This window comes from Camelina sativa, chromosome 20 (genome assembly GCF_030686135.1).
Source record: "Camelina sativa cultivar CO46 ecotype springtype chromosome 20, ASM3068613v1".
NCBI lineage: Eukaryota > Viridiplantae > Streptophyta > Magnoliopsida > Brassicales > Brassicaceae > Camelina > Camelina sativa.
In genome coordinates, this window is record NC_141899.1 from 25,559,889 (window position 1) to 25,587,362 (window position 27,474).

General features: G+C 40.6%; 2 non-coding genes and 1 pseudogene across 2 annotated transcripts; all 3 read right to left on the reverse strand.

Annotated features, from left to right (window-relative positions):
- Positions 1-500: 500 nt before the first annotated feature.
- On the reverse strand, positions 501-21,542 carry LOC104771299 (putative WRKY transcription factor 74; annotated as a pseudogene).
- On the reverse strand, positions 12,645-12,751 carry LOC147919347 (small nucleolar RNA R71). Its single transcript, XR_015594347.1, has one exon. It is a non-coding gene; the product is annotated as a small nucleolar RNA R71 (small nucleolar RNA).
- On the reverse strand, positions 12,935-13,041 carry LOC147919348 (small nucleolar RNA R71). The gene has a single exon (XR_015594349.1). It is a non-coding gene; the product is annotated as a small nucleolar RNA R71 (small nucleolar RNA).
- Positions 21,543-27,474: the final 5,932 nt, after the last annotated feature.

Genomic DNA, 27,474 nt, shown 5'->3' on the forward strand with positions numbered 1-27,474 from the left:
TAAAATGTTAAATGTGTTAGGGTATTTCAAAAACTCTCTTATTGTTTTTCAGATCTTTGCTTTTCTCCTTTTGTCAACACAAGCTTCATACCCTCTGGTGGGAAAAGAGTGTTTAACTCTGCCTTTTTTTTAGCCACTCAAACTTAACAGTTCTCCTCTGTTTCTTTACATCTTTGTATGTTCTTGTGAGTTCATAGATCAATCTTTTCCAAGTCTCGAATGTAGATTGTTGTGAATGAGTCTTTGCCATCAAATCTTGCCTTCTAGAGGCAGATGATTAATTTTCAATTCCGGTGACTAGCGCTATTTGATTAGAGAGAAACAGAGGAACCAAATCATACAAGACTCTGAGAGCTACATCAGGTTACCGTTGCTCAACATCTCATGCAAACCAAAAAACTTCTACATTATGCATATATAACTAAACGTCTAAACCTATATGTTAATAAGGCTGAAGCCATATTTGTGATGCAAGAAATATACAAGGCCAGTTTAATTAATCAGGTATGAGCTGATTGTGAAGAGGGTAATCTTGAATGGTTATGCTCGCCTTCATAAGTCACTATTAGCATCGAAGTTTCATCTACACATCGCTCAACATGCTTCCTCGCTGGACAGCCTCGCACAGTGCTACATTTATCCTCTGCAACAATGAAAAACAAGAAGCAATTATAAACCAAACATATGACCAAAGTCCAATGTTATTTTCTTTTTCTTGTGATGTTACTTACATAGGATGAGGAGAACCCTTTATTGGCTTTTATCGATATTTCCTCCACGAATATTCATCCGGAGGTATATCCGCAATCTTGTTACTGATTGCTGGTACTTTAATCGATCGTTTCACCCTCAGTTTCCTGTAAAAAAACTCCAAAACATCAAATCAAATAAACTCTTGGGACAATATTTCTCAAAGAATTTAAAAAATAAAAAACAAACAAACACCTTTTCTTGGAACAGTGACATTTGCTTCTACTTCCACATATCAAACTACCAGAGCAACTAGTCCTCTTGGGATGCTGTGACATATGATCGGATCCTTGAGGTAGTCCGAACAAATGAAACGAGTTCCTACCGTAATCCGTCACACTATGATCCATGCTAAGAGATGAAACAAACGATCTTGATCCATTTGAGATACTAAGGGAATAACAACTACCACCACAAGATCCATCAAACTTAAGACTTTAACCACTTTTGCTCCTAGAGAATACTCCGTGTTGGTGGCTATAAATAAACTGATAAGGTTTTGGATCAACAGCTCAGAAAGAAGGTGGCTTTAGCTCAAGAAACTGAAAGAGCAGATTTGAGATCAGAGCTCTGACAAGGTAGGACACTGCAAAGACAGAGGTCTGAGCTGTTGACATGGCACGAGATGCTGATGTGGCGGAAGCTTGTTGGACATGGTGATGAGACACATGATATGGTAGGACGAGCAAGCTGGATATACTCGAATATACATAGAAGATTGAGAGAATATTTTGTGAAGAGAGGATAAGGAAGGATTTCTATTTTGTTAGGAATATTTATTTAGAACTCTTTGATGCAAGGTTAAATAGACAAGGCTAGCCGCAGAAAAGGGTTAGCACTGGGGAGCATAATTTGTGAGATTAGTTATCTTCAAGCAATCATTAAAAGCTTAGAAGGTGAGTGTTGTTTATCTCTTTTGGATCTAAACAGGGTGTTGTGTTAGATAGATAAAAGAGTATGTTGAGTTTCAAGTCTAGTAAGAAACGTGAGTTTTTATATAAGATTGAATAAAAGCGTTTGCTTGGCGCGTTCCAAGCGGTTCTAGTTGTAGTGTGCGTCTCTATACCCTAAGAATTGGTATCATAGTGGACATCTGATAAAAGTTCTGGTATCTTTTCAACAGGTGAGATCTTGCGGCAAGGGTATGGAGAAATCACTAGGGTATGTTGCGTTACCAAAACCTTTGAAACTTGATCTAGAGTGTTTTGGTTATTGGAAAGTTACGGTCAAGCAGGCCATCTCAATCATTGATATGGAAGCTTGGTTTGTTGTGGAGGATGGCTGGTCACCTCCTATGGAGAAGGATGAGAAAGGTGAATTGGTTCCTAAGCACATGAAGAAATGGACAGCCGAGGAAAAAGCAAAATCTAAGCATAACTCACAAGCACTGTCTGTTATCTTCAATGCTCTGCCAAGGGATATCTTCAACCAAGTACAGGGATGTGTGGCTGCCAAGGAAGCATGAGATATTCTGGTTGTCACGTTTGAAGGCACAAGCATTATTAAGCGCACCAGACTGGACAATCTTGCATCTGACTTTGAAAACATACACATGACTGAGAATGAATCAGTTGCTCACAACAGTAGTCGGTTGAGTGGGATCGCACAAGAAGCTGTGGTTTTGGGGAAGCGATACAAAGATAAAAAGCTGGTGAAAAAGTTTCTAAGAAGCCTACCTAATAAATTCCAACCATACAGGTTTGCTATAGACGTGTCTCTCAACTCTGATGAACTCAAGTTTAATCAAGTAGTATAGATGATGCAGGCATTTGAACTGCAACTGAAAAAGAAGGAAAACTGAATGAGAAGTCTTTTGCACTCAAGGCAATGGAGGAACAGAAAGCTGCAGAATCCCAAGAGGCTGCGGATGAAGAGAAAATGGGTTTACTGGTTAAGAAGTTTGTTCGGAAGATGGATAGAGGTCAGCGGAAGGGACCAGCATACTTCGGAAAGACTGATGCAGATAAAGATTTCAGGAAAGGTGACAAACAGGATCGACAATGTGATGAATGTGGAGGTTACGGACATTACAAGTATGAATGTCCGAACAACAAGCGCAAGAACTCTCTGCAATGCTATGGCTGTAAGGGTTATGGACATACTAAAACAGATTGTCCTTCTTTCACGTGAGAATAAACAGAAGTCGTACACCACCTAGAGTGAAAGTGATTCAGAGGAAGAGGATAGCAAGGGCAAGATACTTAACAATTTTGTTGCACTACTAGGTGTTATTGAAGAAAACGAAGAAGATGAGGTCCTGATGGTAGAAAAGGGTGGAAAAAGGGAGGCTGACTCTAACTCAGATGAAGAGGAAGCAGACTTGTCAGTTGAGGATCAGATAGAACTGCTCATCAAAACCGTGTTGCAGAAAACTAAAGACAACACCGATCTAATTTTTGAAAGGGATACACTGCAGATGAATATTTCAATGTTGTCGAAAGAGCTGAATGAAGAGAAGGCTAAGTCTCTAAGACTTAAGAAACAGCTGGAGGAACAACTGAAGAATATTTGGATGCTGAATCAAGGCACTAAAAATCTAGATACTTTACTCAGTACTGGGAGATCGAGCAATGTGAAGTGGGGTCTGGGATATCAAGGAGCTAATGCTAACAAGCCCACTCAATTTGACAAACGACTGGTCTGAGGCGAATCTAAATAACAAGGCAATGCATACATTAAACAGTCAGTCTGGTAAGCTTCCAAGGAAGCAGATTATGGAACAAATAGGTATGCACTTTCAGAATGGGTATCAGTCTACTTTCAGAAATAGGTTTACGGAGAGATCACAGAGACAACCGTATGTCTCAACCAATTATCAGCAGCCTGCACAGAGATTTGTTAGCCTTAGCAGAAAAACAGGATGCTGGTACTGCGGTCATCTGAATCACTACAAGGCTTAGTGCTACAGGTTCCAGAATCGAGTCTCAAATCTGGTTCAACATGACATGTTCTATTCAAATTAAGGAAGAAGTAATCAGTGTATGTCAGGAAGGATGATATCTTTTGTCATGTGGCATACATACCTGAAAAAACAGAAGCTGATCAGGCTAAGTGGTACTTTGACAGCGGATGCTCCAGACATATGACTGGTGCCTTTTATAATATGTCGCATGTAGAAGATGTTGCTGGAGGAAGAGTTACCTTCGGAGATGGGGGAAAAGGTACTATCATGGACAAAGGTACAACAGGTGGTGAATCTCAACCACATCTGAAGGATGTGTTCCTAGTTGATGGTTTGAAGGCAAACCTGATCAGTGTCAGTCAGCTGTGTGATGAGGCTTTGGATGTCACCTTCACTAAGAAGGACTGCAGAGCAGTTGATCAACAAGGGTCTATAAAACTTAGAGGAAGACGGTCTGGAAATAATTGTTACATGTGGAAGTTAGAAAATCAATGCTTCAACGCATCTGCTGAGTTGGACACAGATCTGTGGCATCAGAAACTTGGACATTTGAATGTTCAGACTATGCTTAAACTGGCAAATCATGAGATTATGCGTGGAATTCAAAAGCTGAGGGGTGGTCCACATTTCATATGTGGTCCGTGCAACAAGGGAAAACAGATCAAAGTGTTTCATGGTTCATTATCAGATATTCAAACAAATCATGCATTACAGCTAGTCCATATGGATCTGATGGGACCCATCCAAGTTCAGAGTGTGTCTGGATGCATATTCATCTTTGTCATGGTTGATGATTTTACTCGCTACACCTGGGTGAGATTTATTCGTGATAAATCTGACACACTGGAGTGCTTTCAAATACTTGCCTTGCAGATCAAAAATGAGAAGTGGGCCATCGAGACTATTTGTAGTGATCATGGAGGTGAATTCCAAAATGATAGGTTTGATCAGTTCTGTGCTCATCAGGGTATTACTCATCAATACTCAGCACCGAGAACACTTGAACAGAATGGAGTAGTTGAGCACAAGAACAGGACTTTGCAGGAGATGACACGTGCTATGCTGCATGGAAATCAAGTTCCTCATCGTTTCTCGGATGAAGCTGTTAACACAGCCTGTTATATCATCAACCGTATGTACGTCCAACCCGGAACTGATAAGATCCCCTACGAGCCGTGGAAAGGGAAGTCTCCCAAAGTCAGCTATTTTCATGTCTTTGGATGTCTCTGCTATATTCTGAATGATAAGGACCAGTTGGGCAAGTTTGACTCCAAGAGTGATGAGGGAATATTTTTGGGTTATTCTTGACATAGCCCTGCATTTCCGGACTACAACAAACGCACACGTTCAGTTCAAGAAACTTTTAATGTGGTTTTTGTTGATATTTCGTTCCAGCGAGTAACAATGGTTCCTATCATTTCCGACAACGATCTGGTAACTGATGATGAGAAGTCTTCACAAAAACCTATCAGTCCTACAGACACAGTCGAGCAGTTGCCGCCTATTGAGGTTCTTCCTCCAACCTCTCAGATACATCAAAATCACTCCTCTAATGATATTATTGGTGCGATTCAGGGGGGTAGAGTTACCAGAGAAAAGCAGATAGATTTTGCTCAGTTAGCTGGAAAGAAGCAGAAGGCTGTTCCTAAAACTGTGTCTCATGACTCTGATATTGTTCAGTTTGCATGTTTTGTCTAAATTGTTGAGCCCAAGAATCAGAAGGAGGCTCTTCTAGATGAATTTTGGATTGCTGCAATTCAAGATGAGTTGGAACAATTTGCACGAGGTGATGTGTGGGGGCTCACTCAGCGCCCTACTGATGTCAACGTAGTAGGAATGAAGTGGATCTTCAAAAATAAGAGTGATGCCAATGGTTGTATTGTGAGAACAAGACAAGGTTAGTGGCTCAAGGTTACTCACAAATTGAAGGTGTGGACTTTGATTAGACATTTGCTCTGGTGGCAAGGTTGAAGTTTCTTTTCGGAATGGCTTGTGCTCTCAAGTTTACTCTGCATCAGACGGATGTAAAAAGTGAATTTCTGAATGGAATACTACAAGAAGAAGTCTATGTTGAGCAACCCAAAGGGTTTGTGAATTCACAGCATCCTGAGCATGTGTACCAGCTTAAGAAAGCCTTGTATCGTCTTAAGCAGGCACCAAGGGCATGGTATGAGAGGTTGACAACATTTCTCTTAAATCAAGGATACATTCGAGGAAGTGTCGAAAAAACATTGTTCATTCTCAACAGCAACAATGAGCTGATGTTCGTTCAAACTATGTTGATTACATTGTTTTTGGCTCCACTTTCCAACCTCTTGTAAAACAGTTTGTGGAAAGCATGAGTCAGGAGTTTGAAATGAGTATGGTGGGTGAACTGAAATATTTTCTGGATCTCCAAGTGGAACAGTTGGTTGAAGGAATCTTTGTATCACAAAGCACCTATGCTAAAGAGTTAGTACAACGGTTTGGATTGAGCAAAAGTAAAGAAGCAAAGATTCCCATGGGCACAAATGACAAACTCTCAAAAGATGCATCAGGGGAGGATGTAGATGAACGACTTTACAGAGGAATGATTGGAAGCCTGTTGTATTTGACAGCAAGTCGTCCAGACATATGTCTATCAGTGGGAATCTCTACACGATATCAAGCTAAGCCCAAGAAGTCACACTTACTGGCAGTGAAGAAAATCATCAAGTACATCAAGGGAACAATGAATTTTGGTATTCAATACACCAAGGATACCAACACAAGTCTAAGTGGGTACTGTTACGCGGATTGGGCTGGTTCAGTTGATGATCGACGTAGTAGAAGTGGTGGTTGCTTCTTCATGGGCAACAACCTGATCTCATGGCATAGCAAAAAACAGAACAGTGTCTCATTATCAACTGCTGAAGCAGAAGACATTGCCTTAGGGAGCTGTTGCACTAAACTCCTGTGGATGAAGCAAATGTCTGCTGACTATGGTATGGATTCTGATACTCTTCTAATTCATTGTGATAATCTGAGAGCAATTAACATATCTAAGAATCCTGTTCAGCATTCACGAACTAAGCACATTGACATTAGACACCATTTTATTTGTGAACTTGTAGAGGCGAAATTGATTGAGATTGATCATGTGAGCACATAATTTCAGTTAGCTGATTTGTTTACCAAGCCTTTGGATTTGAACAGACTTGTGAATCTGAGAAAATCCATTGGTGTCTGTGAGTACTAATCTTTTTGCTTGAGCTGTGTTGATCTGAGAAGGGAACGTATGCTAGGACAGATCATGTAAATCCTGAAATATATAGAAGAATGGCACTCTGAAAGCGACTGTGGTAAATAGCTGCCTGTCATGCCAGTCTATTTACCTTGTGAAATGTTGTCATGATTTAAGGAGGTCAAAGAGTTGTGAAGAGACATGCACGTACACCATCAGGAAGAATCTCCTGGTAGATGATTGGTCTGAGATTAGTGATTGAAAAGTCAAGTCTATTTACCTTGTGAAATGTTGTCATGATTTAAGGAGGTCAAAGAGTTGTGAAGAGACATGCACGTACACCATCAGGAATAATCTCCTGGTAGATGATTGGTCTGAGATCAGTGATTGAAAAGTCAAGTGATGTCACTGATCCACAGGGTTGTGAGGCAACTAACAGAAGTTTGAGTTGCATCTGAAGTTTCAAAATATATATATATATATAAGGGTGTATTCTTCAAAGAGATAATCTTCAGCTGCCTTAACATGTTGGGGTGGATCTACAGATTAAAGGCATGCCAGTGTGAAAGACTACCCACAAGCATCAGCGCCTTGATCTTCAACAATTCAAGAAAGGTTGTGGTAGCTCATAGCAAGGGTTCTGAACATGTGGTTGACACAGCATATGTATGGATTTTGCTTTGTTACTTGGGTGATATATATAAAACATAAAAAAGGGGGATTGTTTACATGTTATCTACCTTGATCTGGGTCCCTCTATGCATGGTCACAATAAATGGTTGTATTAGTCTTGTGCATGATTTTGTTAATTTTTTTTTTTAAATATATATGTGATTGCATGATGCTCTATCATTGATGAGTTGGAATGAGTTACCATACGTAATAGAGACGTGTTTTAAGAGGATAAGTGTGCACTAATGGGCTGTTTGAGTGTTTCAGGTTTCTTTATTTCTTTTTGGGCCCATTTTGTACAGCCCATTAAGTTGATTGGAAGGGTATAAAAAAAGGATCTAGGGTTTTGGCGTTCTCCTCTCCACACTTGCGATTTCACCCTCTTGACGTTTAGACTTCTATCGTCTCTTCATCTTGTTCAGATTCTCTACTCTCTGATCGTCCCATCATGAAATCAATTTTCAGCGGTTTTCACTACGATTCAAGCTCCGATGATGACAGCCCAAGTCCATCACCATCGATGTCTCCTCTACCAGCTGAAGCACCAATCGATCAAACTACAGCGATGGTCGTATATGAAACTCGAGAGGAGTCCACTACAGCGGTTCCAGCTCTGGAGAATCCCATGCTCACACCCTCTGTCATCGAGGTGGATAACAAGGCGTGTGCCTCCTCGTCTTCTCCACCAAGGAAGGTGCCGGTTCGGTTCCCTGTTGTAGATGTCACTGGTGATGTCCCGACACTTGATATGTCGAATCAAGGAGTCTCCACATGTCTGCGCAAGCGACAACCGATTGTCGATATTGACAACTGCGATCTCAAGCGTCCTGCTCTTGCTAAGGAGAAAGGAGTCTCTACTTCCCGCGGGACAACTCCCAAGGAGTTTGACTTAAAATGATTTGTATCCCTCGAGGCTGCTCGTAGGTATGGATTCTTTGCCTCTCGAACCCTTGCCTCAGAAGTTTGCTACTCTCTAGGCGTTGATGATCAAGCTAGGAAGCTGATTTATCGGTCTGGTCTGTTGAAAACCATCTCTCAAGTCGGATCTTTTGACTAGGATGTTGTTTATGAATATTGGGCAAATCTCCCTGCGGTCAAGGTTGAAGGGGACTCTGTTGAGGTTCTTGTTCGCGATTGGATGTATGAATTCTCTCCCGGTCGAATCAATGCCTTGTTTGGTCTACAGTCTATTGATGTTTGTGAGCAACGATTGTAGACAGCTCAATTCTGGAGGAGGATCTAGCTCTGTTTCTCTCAGACGGCAAGGTTAAATCCTACAAGCAGCTGGTGTCGACAGCGATCAAGAACCCAATGATCAAAGATTTGCACAAGATCTGCTGCAGCAACTGGTCTCCAACAATGAACACTGGCTACATCTCCGCAACCAGAGCTATGGTGATCTATATGATCATGCACCACATTCCGTTTGACTTTTGGGCAGATTGTCTATGATCAGATCATTCAGTTGGGACTGCATGCTCAATAAGGATTCCGGTTGCCGTTTCCCAGCCTCATCTATCAGTTATTGGAAGCTCAACGTCCTGTTCTGAGTCGTCGACCTCAGGATGCTAAGAAGTCTACGAGGAAACAGAGTGCTTCACGACCTGCAGAGCCTATACTTCAGAGCGGATCTTCTGGGGAGCGCAAAGCCATCCAGTTGGCCATCAAAATCCTGCAACAAGCCTTGGTAGATGGTAAGTGCTTCCTTTCCTTTTTAGTCATGTGTTTATCTTTCTTGAAGTTTTTGACTAATCTATGCCAAACAAGCAGGGGGAGATGAGTCGGACTCCGATGCTTGAGGGGGAGTTTGAGTTGTGGGGGAGCTGATGTTTTCTCTGTGTTTTTTAATTCTCTGTTTTTGATTTTTCAGACCTTTGAGTATTGAGTACTTTGTCTTTTATTTGGGTGTTTTAGATGTTTTACTATTCTATAACATTTGCCATTTGATCATTTAATTCCCCGTTTATCATGTGCAATGCAATGGTTTGTTGATATGGTTGTGTGTTCTTGGTTGTTGTTGGTTGTGTTCTTCAGGTTTTGGTGCACAGGTTGCTTGTTCAGTCATAAAGGGGGAGACTGAAAGTGCAGATTTGAGATCAGAGCTCTAACAAGTTAGGACACTACAAAGACAGAAGTCTGAGTTGCTTACATGGCACGAGATGCTGATGTGGCGGAAGCTTCTTGGACACGGTGATGAGGCGCATGATATGGTAGGACGAGCAAGCTGGATATACTCGAATATACATAGAAGATTGAGAGAATATTTTGTGAAGAGAGGATAAGGAAGGATTTCCTTTTTGTTAGGATACACAAAGATTTAGTTAGTAATCTTTGATGCAATGTTAAATAGACGAGGGCTAGCCGCAGAAAAGGGTTAGCACTCGGTAGCATAATTTGTGAGATTAGTTATCTTCAAGCAATCATAAAAAGCTTAGAAGGTAAGGGTTGTTTATCTCTTTTGGATCTACACAGGGTGTTGTTTTAGATAGATAAAAGAGTGTGCTGAGTTTCAAGTCTTGTAAGAAACGTCAGTTTTTGTATAAGATTGAATAAAAGCGTTTGCTTGGCGCGTTCCAAGCGGTTATAGTTGTTGTGTGTGATGTTCATATATTTCACCATGTTTTACCTTAGTTTATTTACACCTTTTGCATGATTTAATAGCTAGTTTGGTCATTATTGTGTAGTTTAAGGACTGTTTGTGCATTAGAATAGAATTGCATTGCATTTGCATGGTTTCTAGCATAAACAGGTGATTTGGACCCCAAGGACCATGGAAAGGTGCTAAGGAGGAATAGAGCTAGCAAGTGAAGCAGACAAAGGAGCTAGAGCAGAAGAGAATCAAGGTCCGGAAGTCCACTCGACCAGACACTCGACCGTGTGAGGAGAGGGACTCGACTATTGGAAGAAGCAGAAGAAGAGGTCACTCGACCATGCACTCGACCGAGCACATGGTCGAGTTGACCGAGCCGCCTCTCTATTTTGTCTTCTAGCCATTTTAGGGCTTCCCTTCCCTCCTATATAAACCCAATGTATTCTATGGCCTCCCACAAGCCACTTTTAGAGAGAAAATATCTGAAACCCTAGTTTTTACCCTTTTGGGAATATTTACTTTTTGCTTAGATCATTAGCTACCTTTATTGTATTTTTCTCTAGCTTTTTGATACTTGCTGGTTCCATAACTTTCAAAGTATTGAGAATTTGAGTTTGCTTCTTTCTTCAATATTTTAGATATTTGTCTTATCTTTCTAATCGTGCTAGTTTTATCATTTTCTGGGTTTGTGTTCTTGTTCATCATGTTTTGTGAATCTGAGTAGTGAGTTAGGGTTCTAGAGATGGATTAGGCAGATTTAGAGTTATGGTTGTTTAGATTGATCAAGCTTGATTGTTTATATATCTCTTCTAGATTTTCTGTTCTCTATGTTGTTCTTGTTATGAGAAGTTAAGAATAGATTTTAAACTTCCTTGCATCATACCAATGCTTAGGTTGTTAGATAATGCATCTACTGGTGATTACTGTGCCTAGCCTAAGAGATTAGTTGTCTAGGGTGGTTTTTGACATATAATGATATGGATCTTTAATGCCTGTTTATCTATGTCTTAGCTAGTGAGAACTAGGTCTAACAGTGTTTAAACCTGATTGCTATTGTCATGAGAGTGGATTAGCAAGTTTATGAGGTCATTGTCTAGAGATAGCTCATTGTTGATTGAGGTTTGTTGATCAGTTTAGATAGCCATAGCTTGAGATTAGCCCATGAATCCATCTCTGGGAGCCTACTTTGTTTATCGATTGTTTGTTATTGCATCCTGTCTTGTTTATTTGCATCTCTGTTCTTTGTTTTGCTTTTGTTCTTCCGTTATGCATCACTCAACCACCTGCTCGACCATGCACTCGACCGAGTGCATACTCGAGCATCAGTTTATTTCTTTGTTTATCTTCTGTTGCATTCCAGTTTGCTTCCATTGCATTTTTGGTAGTTCTCTCTTGCTTAGCATAGTTTATCGCACTTGTTCTACAGTTTATTTCAGCATTAGTATTGTCTTAAGTTGCTTTAATCTTCTGCATTTACATTTCTGTCATTAGGATTGTTAGTAACCAAATCATAATCATATCTGGCTTAACTTGAATGCATTGATCACATCTTGACTGCTTGCATAATCACTCTTTATGGATTGACATCCTTTATGCTACAACATCATAAGGGTATTGAAACAACTTGCATTCCACCTAATCATGTTAGCTTATGTCTCTGTTTGCATGTTCTCATACATTCATTGCATAAGTAGAACCTAGAAAAAAGTTCTTGTTTTAATTTGGCGTTGTTGCCATTTAAGTGTTTGTTTGTGACATTTAGGATTTACACAAGTTTAAGATTAAGTTCTATTGTTCATTTGATCGCTAATAATTGAGATTCTTCATCTGCTTGGTTGTTTTGAATCTCAGGTACCAACTCGACCCAGCACTCAACCGTCTGCACGATTGAGCACCTAATCGAGCCACCAACCCAGATTCAGTCAGTCTTCTCGTCTCAGTCGGTTCAGTCTTCAACTCGAGCCTATGCTCGACCGAGTGTCAGTTCGAGCGAGTGATCAAGTCAGTTGATGCACACTAGATCCAAGGGAAATCACAATCTTCAGAGGTACCTTGATCATATAAACCGCCTACCAAGAGACCTGAGACAGCAGAAAACTAGAATCCTCCAAGAACAGGAAGATCACTTGCTAATGGAGCAACAAAACAATCAGGATCAAAGGCCAAGACCTATTGGTGCAGGAGATGCTCCAAATACACACAACCAGAGAGCTGGCATAGTTCCTCCTTCAGTTGCCAACAACAATTATGAGATTAAAAGTGGGCTAATCACTATGATTCAGGCACACAAACTCCATGGTTTGCCAATGGAGGACCCCTTAGATCATCTTGATGAGTTTGATAGGCTTTGTGGCCTCACCAAGATCAATGGTGTTAATGAAGATGGCTTCAAGCTCATGCTGTTTCCTTTCTCACTTGGAGACAAAGATCATCTATGGAAGAAGACACTTCCAACTGGTGCTATCATTACATGGGATGCTTTTAAGAAGGCCTTTCTAGCTAAATTCTTCTTTAATGCTAGAACTGCAAGGTTGAGGAATGAGATTTCTAGTTTTGTACAAAAGAATAATGAAACCTTTTGTGAGGCATGGGAGAGATTCAAAGGCTACCAAACACAATATCCACATCATGGGTTTAGTAATGAGTCTCTACTTAGCACACTATATAGAGGAGTCTTTTCAAGCTCATGCTGTTTCCTTTCTCACTTGGAGACAAAGATCATCTATGGAAGAAGACACTTCCAACTGGTGCTATCATTACATGGGATGCTTTTAAGAAGGCCTTTCTAGCTAAATTCTTCTTTAATGCTAGAACTGCAAGGTTGAGGAATGAGATTTCTAGTTTTGCACAAAAGAATAATGAAACCTTTTGTGAGGCATGGGAGAGATTCAAAGGCTACCAAACACAATATCCACATCATGGGTTTAGTAATGAGTCTCTACTTAGCACACTATATAGAGGAGTCTTTCCAAAGATAAGAATGCTATTGGATACAGCCTCTAATGGAAATTTCCACAACAAGCATGTAGAAGAAGGCTGGGAGCTAGTGGAGAATTTAGCACAATCTGATGGGAACTACAACGAGGATTATGATAGAACAGTGAGATTTGTTGCCCCTGATCAAGATGAGAAGTATAAGAAGGATTTGAAGGTTGTTCATGAGAAGTTGGACAAGATTCTACTCAGCCAGCAAAAGAACATTCATTTTCTTGGTGAAGAAGAGACTCCAGCTCAAGATGGGGAGAATGAATTTGCTGAGATTTGCTATATGCAGAATCAAGGAGGTTTCAAAGGTTATAACCAGTTCAAGAACAACAACCTCTCCTATAGAAGCACCAATGTAGCAAATCCTTAAGATCAAGTCTACCCTCCTCAACAGCCTCAACAACACAACAATTATGTACCCAAGCAGCAACAACAAGGTTACCAGGCTCCAATTTGTCCTCCACCAGGGTTTCAGACCAACCAAGCCTAGGAACCAGATTTGAGAACTTTGATGCAACAATTGCTAGTTGGACAAGCAAATGGGCAGATTGAGAATGCAAAGAAGTTTGCTGAGATACACCAGAAGATGGACAATTCTTATAATGATCTGAATATCAAGTTTGAGAGTCTGAACTTTAAGGTCAAGTAAATGGAGAGTAACATTGCCTCTACATCAGCTCCAAAGCCTAACCAGCTGCCTGGTAAAGCTATTCAAAATCCAAGGGAGTTTACAGCTAAAGCTATTCATCTCTATGAAGAATCTGTCACTGAGGACAGTGAGGTTCAAGATGGGAAGGATTTGTCTCAAGTTGAAGCTCAGAATGAAGGTTTTACTCAGCGGACTGAAGCAGAAAAACCACTCGACCAGGTGCTCGACCACACACCCGATCGAGTGACTGATCGACTTGTTCCCGCAGAAGCTGTTAAGCCTGTCAGATACATTCCCCCTGCTTACAAACTTCCTCTGCCATTCCCAAGATGTTTCAAGGAACAAAAGCTGAAGGAACTCAGGGAAATAATTGAAAAGAAGGAAGTGATGGCTTTACAACAAGAGGAAGTCATTGGAAAGAAAGAAGAAGAGAGAGGACCTGCTTTGGAACACTATGCTCCATATCCTCTCTACAAAGGCATGTTACTTGACATATCCAAGCAGAAAGCTCAGAACCAAGACAGGAGAGATCAAGAGGAGGTCGGGACACCTGTTATCCCAACAAAACTTGAAGATTCAGGTCCATTTAATCTGCCTTGCTCCATCAGCTACCTACACTTCAACAAATGCTTGTGTGATCTGGGGGCATCTGTTAGTGTCATGCCCTACTATATAGCAGAAAAGCTTGGGCACACTGAGTTCACGCCAAGCAACCTCTATATAAGTCTAGCTGATGGTTCACATAAGGATGTGGTTGGTAAACTGGAGAGCCTCCCAGTTAAGATAGGCAAGGCCAGAATTCCTACTGATTTCATCATTATAAAGATGGATAAGGAGTTAGAAGATTCAATCTTGCTTGGGAGACCATTTCTTGCCACAGCAGGAGCTGTCATTGATGTTAAGGAAGGGCTGATAAGGTTGAATATAGCTGAAGGTTTGACCATGAACTTTGATATCAAAAATCCATCTAACCAGCCAACCATTGGAGGTCAACCATTTAAGATTGAAGATAAGACTTCAAAAGCTAAGGTCTCATCTCATGAGGAATCAGTTCAACATCTCAAGGATTCAATTCAAGAGTTAGCTGGTCTAGTGAAGGATCTTCAAGTGCAACTCAACATGTGGTCTTTGAAGAAGGCAAGACCAAGGCTCAAGCTTAAGAAGAAACAAGGTTCAAGTGTTAGGGTGAAGTGATCAAGAATCAGCTTCATGGTGATCAAGTTGAACCAGGGGGATCTCATCACCTCCTTGGTCTCCAAACCAAGCCTGAAAAGGCACCAAAAGTCAAGCTTAGAGACTTTAAACAAGCTCACTAGGGAGGAACTGCCTAAGGTATCCTTTTACATAAGTTTCAGGCCCCTTTTAAGAGAGTATATATGGGTTTAAGAAGAATTGGACTTGTAGAATGGGTTTAAAAGTCCACTCGACCAGCCCATAAGAGGTACTCGATCGAGCACTATAGAAACCCAAGCCAACTCTGTTCAAATTTCTCTTGCACGATAGAGTGGAGGGAGAGATGAGTTCGAATTTTGAATTTTGGTCAAGCACTCGACCACATGGGGTCGAGTGGCAGCAAAAGTGAGTCAAAGATTCCCAATTCAAATTTGAATGGTATGGACGCTCCACCCTTGTCTCTTTGTCCCCCTTACCCTTTTTATATAGAGGTAAATTCGATTCTAAGCTCCTCACACTCTCTCATTTGCTTAAACACTCAATATCTGCTAGAAAATCTCTCTCAAGTTTCATTTTCTTGCTCAAGCATAGTTCTTTTGGTTTTTGGGTTACTAACCTATTAACTTTGAGCTTTCAGTCTATTCCTTTCAGTTTTCTTTTGAAATGTCTTCCAAATCCAAGGAAACAACACAACAAGCTGCTATCCGCGAAGTTGAAGGCAAGAAAGCTGCTGATCGCTTCTTGGATCGTCGTGATGCACTACTTGCTTCAAGAAGAAAAGTTGGTGAAAACGCTCGATCACCCACTCAAGCAGGCAAACGACCGAGTGTCAAATTGAGTAGGCGGTCGAGTGGCGTGTCGAAGATGAAACATCAGCCTATTGAAGAAGATCCAGAGAGAACTGAGAGTGATGAGGAGATGGAGGTTACTCTTGAAGAGCATATTAGGAGGAACAAGGCAAGTGGGAAGAGGCCAGCAGCTGAAGTACAACAAAAAGAGACTGAAAGTGAAGATGAAGAAGAATTTGGTGCTTTAACACCAAGCCAACTCTATGAAGCATTCATGAAGATGAGCTTCCAAGGAACAAGATATCCACATAAGGAGACCATGTAGAGGTTTGGTATTGCTGAAGATGTTGAGTTTCTCTTTGAGAAGTGAAATCTAAGCATATTCATGGGGATGCACATGGAAGGGTATAGAGAAGAAAGCTGTGAGTTCTTAGCCACCATCCAAATGCATTTCTTCACTAGGATGGATCAAGAGAAAGGAGCTGGTTACATTGTTTTCACCATCAAAGGGAAAAAGTATGAGCTGTCACTTAAGGAGCTAGCTACACTCTATGGGTTTGAAGTTGGAAGTGAGGAGAACATGGTCATACCTAAGGAAGAATTCTATGCAGTTTGGGAAACCATTGGAGATAACAAGCTCTATTCTTCTTCCAAGACCAAGAGCTCAAAGATTAGGAGTCCAGTCCTAAGGTACTTCCACAAGGCCTTAGCAAACACATTCTTTGCTATGAAGGAGAATGGAAACTTGAATGAGGGAGAGCTTAAGATGATTGATGTAGCACTCTATGGCATCATCACAACAACAAGAGATGGGACCATTATCCTTGGGAGTAGTGTGGCAACAGATTTTGCTATGGTCCTCATTGACCAATTGACTTACTATAGAAGTTGGGTGAGCAAACTACACAAGAGAGGCTCAACTGGAGTTCTAACCATTGGAGACATCATCACTCCAATCCTTGTAGCTGCCAATGTACCACTCCAAGGTGAGAAGACCAAGCCAAGGTGGATTGACATCCAATACCTCACTTCTACTCTCATTCTAGCCAAGGAAATGCACCATGGGAGGCATCTTTTCAACTTTGATCATCCAACAGTGGGGATGACTCAGCTTGTTCTACCTAATCAAGCAGCCACAACCATTTTAGAAGGGCTTAACACTGACTTTTGGCCAGCTGCTGAATTATTGTTTGATGGTACAGCCCAAATGAGAGAAAACCAAGCTGGAGATGTGGAGATGGCTGATGGGGAAGAGCAGTTCTATTTTGAAGAATATGAGCCAAGTCCCAGAGATAGTATAGGAGTTAGAGAGACTAGCAAGAGGGTGACACTTCTCCAAAAGTGGAACAAGTGGCATGGTAAGACTGTTGAGGAATTGAAGAAGAAGATGGGGAAGATGACTAAGTCCATAAAGGGTTTAAAGAAGGAAATTGCTGAATTGAAGAGTGGAAAATCATCACCAACACCATCTAATCCTTTGAGGAGGAGTAGCTCAACTAGAGCATTGTCTAGAGCTTAAAATCCGGTGGAACCAGCAAGAGCTTCGCTACATGAACCAATTCAGAGGAGAAGATGTCTAGGTCGCTCATAACAGCAGTTTCTGAGGCACTCGATCGGTTCACTCGAGCCACCACTCAACCGAGCACCTCCAATGCACTTGGCCGAGTACCTGCCCAAACCTCCCCATGGTTTTCCAGCTCCATCGGGCTATCCAGGCTATCCCTATGGCCAAGTTTACCCTCCCTACCCACCTCAGTACTTCATGGACCCAACCCTCATGTAACACTACTATAGGCAGCAAGGACAACAATTCTACCCACCACCACCCACTCGACTGAGCTACTCGAACGAGTCCGAATCGAGGGCTACAGTCGAGTTCCCTGCTTCTCCATCAGCAAGCCAACTTCAAGCTCCAGACCCCAACTACACATATGAAAGCATGAGTGATGCTGTAGATAGCTTCTTCCACAACTCATAAGGTACCAACATCACCAATTCCATTATAAATACCATAGCATTTCTTGTTTTGTTTTATTTTGAGTCTTGAATCCTCTTTCAAATTTCTTTTTCACAGTGGACTGTGTAATTTAAGTTTGGGGGAGGGTTTGAGATAGTATTTGATGTTGTTTTCTGTTTTCTTATTTCAAATTTTTAGCATAATCATGTTAGTATTTGCATTTCATCTAAGGCATAGAAAAACAAAAAAGCAAAAATCTTTATATAAAAAGAGTGTTCATGTAGTTTGCATTGCATATTAGGATCTTGTTAAGCATGTTTCATTTAGGACTGTTTCATAATTGCATTAGGGATCTATGATGAGTTTTGTCTTGTTAGCTTGTTTAAATTCACTAAACTAGGATCAATGCCCAAGTTAATAGTACTTTGATGCTAGTTGAGTAGCTAGAAACATAATATTGAACCAAGCCTTGAATTCCTATATTGCATTCTGGTCTAAATTGAAGCATGTTATGATTTGATGTCATTTCCTACTTATAAGAACCTAATATTGACTTTTAATTATCAATTTGTGCAATTGCTTTAAACTCATGGATACCGTATACATATTTGAATCATCTTTCTCCTTTTTACCACTCTTGTTGATCCAAGTAGCTGATTTCATCATTAAAATCAGTTTCCTCTACCCATAACCAACCCTTCTTTCAAGTCATGTTTATTCTTGTGTGTGTGAGGCCTTTTTGGGATCGAGCTTGGTAGAAAGTGTTAGGTTTGAGCTGACAAGAGTAAAGCCTTGTGTAGTTCTAGTTTGCAATTTTCAAGCTAGATAGGACTAGGTGGTTTAATTTTTGGGTTTGGGACTTGGTTGATTTGAAAAAGAAAAGAAAAGAGGAAAATAGAAAGAAAAGGGTAAAGTCTTTAGGAGGGCAATGTGTTTAAGTAAATTTAAGCTCTAGTGAAAGAATGGGAAGTATAAGATTGATGAAGATGGTTCTAATCAAAGAAAAGAAAGAAAGAAAAGAAGAGTATAGAAAAAAGCTTTTATGTCTTAAAGAGTAAAAAGAAAAGGGAACCATAGCAAATAAGGAAGAAACACCCATTCCACTGGATGATTCAAATAAGAAACCTCTCCTAAGGCTTAAAAACAAAAGAGAAAAGGGTAAAAGAGAAGTGATGAAGCTAAAGGGTAGAACTTGGACAATTTGGGATTAGAATGTTAGGATCAAACACTTTGGATACCTTTGGGTAGACAATGTTTTGTTCTTGTATGTGTCTAAATGTTCTTACCTTTAGCTTTCTTCTAAAGCTCAATCCATTTTTCATGAGAGAACCTTGATATTTATAAGCCCCACTCTAAAGAGAGACCATCATTGTCTCTAAACCTTTTATTACCAAGCCAACTGAGTTTAAGCATTGCATAAGTTGATTCATGTTCTTGCTTAATGAATGTTAAGGAAATGGTTGAACTGAATGCATGTGGATGTCTAAGGCTTGAATCAGTTAAGGTTGTGACAGGTTTGTCTAAAGTCATTAAGTACAGCTCATTCACCTTGCATCATAGTACTAGTAACTTGGACATTGATTCTAGCTAGTTTATTGTCAAGCTTTAGGTGCTGAAATCCCACTTTCAAACCTCACTCTCCTACTTATGTCTTGTTTATTTGCTTGAGGGCAAGCAAAGACTAAGTTTGGGGGTGTTGATGTTCATATATTTCACCATGTTTTACCTTAGATTATTTACACCTTTTTCATGATTTACTAGCTAGTTTGGTCATTATTGAGTAGTTTAAGGACTGTTTGTGCATTAGAGTAGAATTGCATTGCATTTGCATGGTTTCTAGCATAAACAGGTGATTTGGACCCGAAGGAGCATGGAAAGGTGCTAAGGAGAAATAGAGCTAGCAAGTGAAGCAGACAAAGGAGCTAGAGCAGAAGAGAATCAAGGTCCGGAAGTCCACTCGACCACCACACTCGACCAGACACTCGACCGTGTGAGGAGAGGGACTCGACCATTGGAAAAAGCAGAAGAAGAGTTCACTTGACCATGCACTCGACCAAGCACATGGTCGAGTTGACCAAGCCGCCTCTCTATTTTGTCTTCTAGCCATTTTAGGGCTTCCCTTCCCTCCTATATAAACCCAATGTATTTTATGGCCGCCCACAAGCCACTTTTAGAGAGAAAATATCTGAAAACCTAGTTTTTACCCTTTTGGAAATATTTACTTTTTGCTTAGATCATTAGCCACCTTTATTGTATTTTTCTCTAGATTTTTGATATTTGCTGGTTCCATAACTTTCAAAGTATTAAGAATTTGAGTTTGCTTCTTTCTTCAATATTGTAGATCTTTGTCTTATCTTTCTAATCATGTTAGTTTTATCATTTTCTGGGTTTGTGTTCTTGTTCATCATGTTTTGTGAATCTGAGTAGTGAGTTAGGGTTCTAGAGATGGATTAGGCTGATTTAGAGTTATGGCTGTTTAGATTGATCAAGCTTGATTGTTTATATATCTCTTCCAGATTTGCTGTTCTCTATGTTGTTCTTGTTATGAGAAGTTAAGAATAGATTTTAAACTTCCTTGCATCATACCAATGCTTAGGTTGTTAGATAATGCATCTGGTGGAGATTAATGTGCCTAGCCTAAGAGATTAGTTATCTAGGGTGGTTTTTGACATATAATGATCTGGATCTTTAATGCCTGTTTATCTATGTCTTAACTAGTGAGAACTAGGTCTAAGAGTGTTTAAACCTGATTGCTATTGTCATGAGAGTGGGTTAGCAAGTTTATGAGGTCATTGTCTAGAGATAGCTTATTGTTGATTGAGGTTTGTTGATCAGTTTAGATAGTCATAGCTTGAGATTAGCCCATGAATCCATCTATGGGAGCCTACTTTGTTTATTGATTGTTTGTTATTGCATCATGTCTTGTTTATTTGCATCTCTGTTCTTTGTTTTGCTTTTGTTCTTCCGTTATGCATCACTCGACCACCTGCTCGACCATGCACTCGACCACCTGCTCGACCATGCACTCGACCGAGTGCATACTCGAGCATCAGTTTATTTCTTTGTTTATCTTCTCTTTCATTCCAGTTTGCTTCCATTGCATTTGTTGGTAGTCTTCTCTTGCTTAGCATAGTTTATTGCACTTGTTCTACAGTTTATTTCATCATTAGTATTGTCTTAAGTTGCTTTAATCTTCTGCATTTACATTTCTGTCATTAGGATTGTTAGTAACCAAATCATAATCATATCTGGCTTAACTTGAATGCATTGATCACATCTTGACTGCTTGCATAATCACTCTTTATGGATTGACATCTTTTATGCTACAACATCATAAGGATATTGAAACACCCTTGCATTCCACCTGATCATCTTAACTTATGTCTCTGTTTGCATGTTCTCATACATTCATTGCATAAGTAGAACCTAGAAAAAGTTCTTGTTGTGCATCTCTATACCCTAACAGAAACGACTTGTCAACACACATTTTCTGGTTAAACAACATCAATGAAGGATGATGACTCGGTTTCTGTTTTGAGTCACTTTCACCATAGCCAGCTGGTACAACCTGAAGAGGCTTTGGTGCTAGAACTGGAATAAAACCACTCAAAGCATTATTACTGCAAATGGGACTTTCAAAAAACATGTGTTGAGGCAACAAAGAAGCACTAAACTTGTAGTTGTTGTTGAGTTTCTTAATCTTCCTCTGACCTAACCCTCTAGTCAAAAGAGAAGAGACTCTCTTGAACTTGGAAACAGGTTCTCTTGATTCAACCATTAAAGACTTGGAATCATTGGTTTTTTGTGATAAGAGATTCAACACTCTATGACAGCTTTCCACAGCTGCTTTGTTTGCAGCTTCGACTTCTTCCATTTTCTTCAAGACAAGTAAAAAAAAAAAACAATCCTAATTTTCTCTATCAACTCAAAAACTCAAATCACAAAGTCAGATCCTCTTACAAAGAAGGAACTTGCCTAGTAAAACCAAAACTCAAACGCTAAAAATCTTTCTGTAAAAGAAAAGAAAGATCATGATGAGCTAGCTTTTTTTTTTACCGCGAAAACACCATACTTTATTACACTAGATCGAATAGGTTAGCCTCATGAGCCAACCACTCTTGAATCTGCGAGCTTACATGGGAAAAAATAGTACCTCGTACTCGAGCGGATGAGATACTTATGTATAGGGGTTATAGAGGTGAGATCTTTTTCCATACCTAAAATGTATAGGGGTTATAGAGGTGAGATCTTTTTCCATACGAATTAAGAAAAAACAGAAAAAAAAAAAAGATAAGCTCATGAACAAGAAATCTCCCGGAAATGAAGGGTTAAAAGCAGATTATTCTTTCTCACTAGAAGATGAATAAACAAAAAGATTTGTAAGAACAATAAAACAATAAAGCAAAGCTTCGAGAGAGGTGGGAGAAGAGAGAGTGAAGTGGAGTTTGAGTGTTGAGAGATGGTATTGGTTGTCATAGTTATAGGGTCCGAATGGTTACCATGGATTTAGTAATGCAGAACAAACAATTTGATAGTGCGGTACGGTTCAACTGCGGTATGTGCGAGATAAATGTATTTGTGGGACAAGTGCGGTTACTCCAAAATAAGTAGTACAAAATAATGTTTGATTGGTGAAAAAATAATTTGCGGTACGAAATTCATATTAATTAAAATAGAGATTATTTGTAAATTATATATATTCTACAAAGATACTAAAAAAAATTGGTGGGAAAAATATTCAACAAACTTGTTATTTGTTAATCGAAATTTTTGTTAGAGAAAAAAATTATCAATTTTTTTTTTTACAACATAAGCACAAAATAGGAAATAAATATACTAAGAGAATTTGTTGTTTTGAATATTTTTGATAAAGAAAATCTTCTTTCTATATTATTTTCCTTTTTGCAAACATTTTCTTTCTATTAATAAGGCTTCATACCATATAACCAATATTATACACGCCGTTTCTTATTGCCATATAAATACTGGTTGTTTTAAAAAAATGAAAATATGAAAAAATATGGCACGTGTTTCTTAGAAGTTAAAACCTAGTTGTGGTTCTTCTTATCTCTTATTGAAGCTTGAAACGTATATCTCAGCAAATACAATGCAACTTTTCCCAAAGTCTTGTCCGTGAACAAATTTAGGAGTGTTCCCCAATCAACCGAGAACTTACTCTGAAGAAGTTTATTCATGAGACTTGTCCAGATCTCTTGTGAATATGGACAAATGAAGATGTTGAGATTGGTATATCTGATTCAATTCAGAGTTGATGATGGTTTGGTTCTAAACCGGAGATTAATGAGTTGATTTTGGTGGTTGTCTCTGGTTTGTGAAATTGTTGATTAAACCAGAGAGGAGAAGGTCAGAGTAAAGTCTCTAACTGCAGTGGAGGGTTTTGCTTATATACTGAAACGTTGCATTTCGTAAGCGTGAGTCTTCTTCTTTGATCTCATCATGTTTTGATCTTTCATCTTCTGTTATCGAGAAAGAGAGAGGTTGTTAGAGAGAGAGATCCACCATTGTTGTAAAGCTCGGTTCTGAGCTGTAACCTTTTCTCATATAATGAATTTGCCGGATTGATTCGGCCCCAGACGTAGGTATAATCACATCGATTGCACTGAACTGGGTTAACAATTGTGTCTCGCGTTCTTGTTCTTTACATTATTAAGTTCTTGAGCTAAATTCAATAAGGCTTAGAGAAGTGTTCCGAGTTGCTTTCAGGTGTGAATCTTAACAAAGTGGTATCATAGCATAGGTTCTTCTCTTAGATCCAATCGATCGCGGTGGCGACGACGCGAGTTCAGATTAAGATGTTCAATGGTGATAGCGACTTCTCGCTATGGAAGATTTGGATTTTGGTACAGCTTGGGGTTCTTGGTTGAAAGAACATTCTCACTGATTTCAAGCTGACCAAGACGGTTCCGTTAACAATGGAAGAGGAAAAGAAGATAGCCACTGAAGAATCATCGGACTCCTCACTATCGTAGACTAAAGAGATCCTAGATCCAGTCAAGATCGATCAATCGCAACAAGCTTTGACACTAATCATAAATCATGTTGGAGACAAGGTTCTGCAAAAGGTAAATCATTGTGAGACGGCTGCAGAGATGTGCGCTTTGCTCAATAAGTTATACATGGAAACCTCTTTGCCAAATAGAATATATGTGCAGTTGAACTTTTATTCTTTCAAGATGATTGATGCTCAGACTATAGATCAGAATGTAGACGACTTCTTGAAGATTGTTGCAGAGTTAGGGAGCTTGGAGATTCAGGTTACTGAAGAGGTTCAAGCGATATTGTTGTTAAATTCCTTGCCAGCCAGCTACAGTCAGCTTAAGCATACGCTTAAGTATGATAATAAGAGTCTGTCACTTCAGGATGTGATTTCTTCAGCTAAGTCTCTAGAGAGCGAGCTTGCTGAATCGAAAGAGTCTGAGAAAGGATCGTCTGCAGCGCTGTACACAACTAAAAGAGGAAGACCTCAGACTAGAGGCCAACAGAATGGTTCTAAGGGAAGAGGTAGTAGCAGGTCGAACGCCATAACAAAAGTCACTTGTTGGTTCTGCAAGAAGGAAGGACATGTTAAGAAGGACTGTTATGCCAGGAAGCGGAAGTTTGAAAGTGAGGGTCAGAACGAAGCTGGAGTTATAACAGAAAAGTTGATATTCTCGGAGGCTCTGAGTGTCAACAATCAGTTGGTCAGAGACTTGTGGATTCTGGATTCTGGGTGTACATCTCACATGACATCTAGGAGAGATTGGTTCTGTATTTTTCAAGAGAATGGAGAAACAACCATTCTGCTGGGTGACAATCGAGCTGTGGTATCACAGGGAATAGGTTCTATTCGTGTTAACATGCAAGGAGGTTCAATTTGTTAGGATTTAAGCGGAAGAGATTGAAAAAGAAGAGAGTTGTCGGCAAAGAGAATGAGATAAAAGTTATATTCCATTAGTATATCTTACAAAGGTTTACAAAAGTCTATTTATACTAAGAGAAACTAGGGCTACACCCTTTACAGCCGATCGCATAAGAGATAAAGAAAGAGAATTGGTTCTTCCCAAGAGTGAAAGCGACCCGTGACTCCTCTCTCTCTTCTTCTCTAACGGCTACAGGGAGGATCTAGAACCTTCTCATGGGCTTTAATGCAACCAGGCCTCCTCACTACTCCATATATAGAGCATAATTGTACGGACGCTCTTAGCATAGTTGTACGGACGACCAATACTTATTCGGACTAGCATGATCACTTGTCAATACTCCCCCTCAAGCTTAGCCAGGTGAAGCGGCTAGGCTTGGAACCCATGAGAGATCACCTCATTAAAAACCTTAACATAGAAAACCACATGGGACAAAACTATGCTAAGGAAAAGAGTGTGATCTCCATAGGTTAGAAGAGTTTCTCATGGATGTGTTGGATCTACTAGTCCAAGCTTGCTGGAAATGTATTCGCAAATCTGAGGACTAGTAGCTTTGGTGAAAATGTCCGCCAGTTGGTCTTTGCTTGGAGTGTAACACGGCAAGACTACACCTTCTTCAATCTTTTCTCGCACTTTATGGCAATCTACCTCAATGTGCTTAGTCCTTTCATGGAAGACCGAGTTGGTTGCTATGTGAATCGCTGCCTTATTGTCACAGTGCATAGTGATTGGTTGATCAGTCTCCACTCCAAGATTCTTGAGGAGGCCTTTGAGCCATGTGAGCTCGTTGGTTAGCTTCTTCATAGCCCTATATTCCGACTCGGTATTTGATTGAGATACAACCTTCTGTTTCTTTGACTTCCATGTTACTAGGTTGCCTCCAACAAATGTGCAATACCCTGTTGTAGAACTCCTATCAATTGTATCACCCGCATAGTCCGCGTCACAGTAACCAACAAGTTTAGTGTTATCATTCTTTCCCATCCAAATGCCTCGCCCTGGACTGCCCTTGAGATAACATAGGATCCGCTCGAGTGTTTGCCAGTCAAAGTTCGTTGGAGCCTTCATGTGTTGGCTAACTTGGTTCACCGCATAGCATATGTCCGGCCTCGTGATCGTGAGATAGATAAGTTTGCCCACCAACCTACAGTAGCGTCCCACATCTTCATATGGCTTGTGCGACTTGTTAACTGGAGCACCGGGTGTTGGCTTCTCCCCCTTTCGCTTGACCTGGTAACCTTCCTCAAGTGGCGTCGACACCGGTTTGGCTCCCATCTTACCTGTCTCATGTAAAAGGTCAAGTGTATACTTCCTTTGAGAAAGAAACAATCCCTCCAGAGAGCGAGAGATTTCTATCCCAAGGAAGTATTTAAGTTCACCCAAATCTTTAATATCAAAGGTAGAGTTAAGAAGAGCCTTAGTGGTACAAATACCCTCCTTATCATCACCGGTGATAATAATGTCATCGACATAGACGAGAACGACGACTCGGCCACCGTTGGTGCAGAGAGTGAACAGCGTATGATCAGCCTCAGAGCGCTTGAAACCATTCGTGCGTAGGGTAGAGCTGAGCTTGTGGTACCACGCCCTTGGAGATTGCTTGAGACCGTAGATCGCCTTGTGGAGCCGGAGAACTTTACCCGGAGCAAAAATGTGCTCTAAACCCGGTGGAGGATGCATGTAGACTTCCTCGGTCAGCTCACCCTGAAGAAAGGCGTTCTTGACGTCCATTTGACAGAGCTTCCAAGAGAGGTTAGTGGCCAAGGACAAGACGGCCCGGACTGTATGGAGTTTGGCCACCGGAGCAAAGGTGTCCGTATAGTCAAGTCCATAGGTTTGAGTGAAGCCGCATGCAACCAAGCGGGCTTTGTAGCGCTCGATCTCTCTAGTGCTAAGATATTTAATAGTGAATACCCACTTGGAGCTGACAGCCTTTTTACCTTTAGGGAGATCATCCTCTTCCCAAGTTCGATTCCGGATCATAGCCGCCGTTTCATCGTCCACCGCATCAAGCCACTCCTTATATTGCTTAGCTTCCTCGTAGGTTTGAGGAACAAAGTGCTCATCAAGCTTTCCAAGGAAGGCAGCGTGATCCGAGGAGTTAAGGTCAAGAGAACACACGGCCTGAAAAGGGTGGGCGACAGCCTGATTGTTGTAGTAGACTCGTTGATTCTTTAACCTTTCACTACGCCGAGGTTGTTTTAAACGTTCACTGTGCCGAAGTGGTGGTGGAGATGGTGTGGGCTGGCCTGTCTCAGTTGTACTATCGTCAGGTGATAGATCAGGTTGTGTAGTCAAGGCTCCTCCGGATTGTGTCTCTCTTGGCTCTTGAATAGTGTCCTCCAAACGGGAAGGAGAAGCATCATGAGTTCCCGGAGGTTCCGGTAATATTTTAGGCCCATCGGAGGGTGGTTTTGGTAGAGACGCCTCGGGATATGGTGATTTGGTGACGCCCAAATGGTCAAGGAGGAACCGCAAGTTGGCTGCCCGGTCAGTATTGGATTGAGATAAGTGTTTTAGGCCTTCCTAGTCCTTCTTATCATAATACCCTTGTTGTTCAAGAAACTTCACATCTCTAGAGATTAGTGTGCGGCCAGTGATCGGATCGTAACACTTGTACCCCTTCTGACTTGTTGAGTAGCCAATGAACATACTTCTAGTGCGTTTGGCCTCAAGTTTATTCCTTCGTTCTCCGGGCACTAAAACAAAACAAACACACCCGAACACGCGTAAGTGATCAAGAGAAGGTTTAACTTTGTTTAGTACCTCATAGGGTGATATGTCATTTAAGACATTTGTTGGTGTCCGATTGATCAAGTAGCACGGCGTCATGACCGCATCCCCCCAAAACCTCTTAGTGACATTCGTATGAAACATCATTGACCG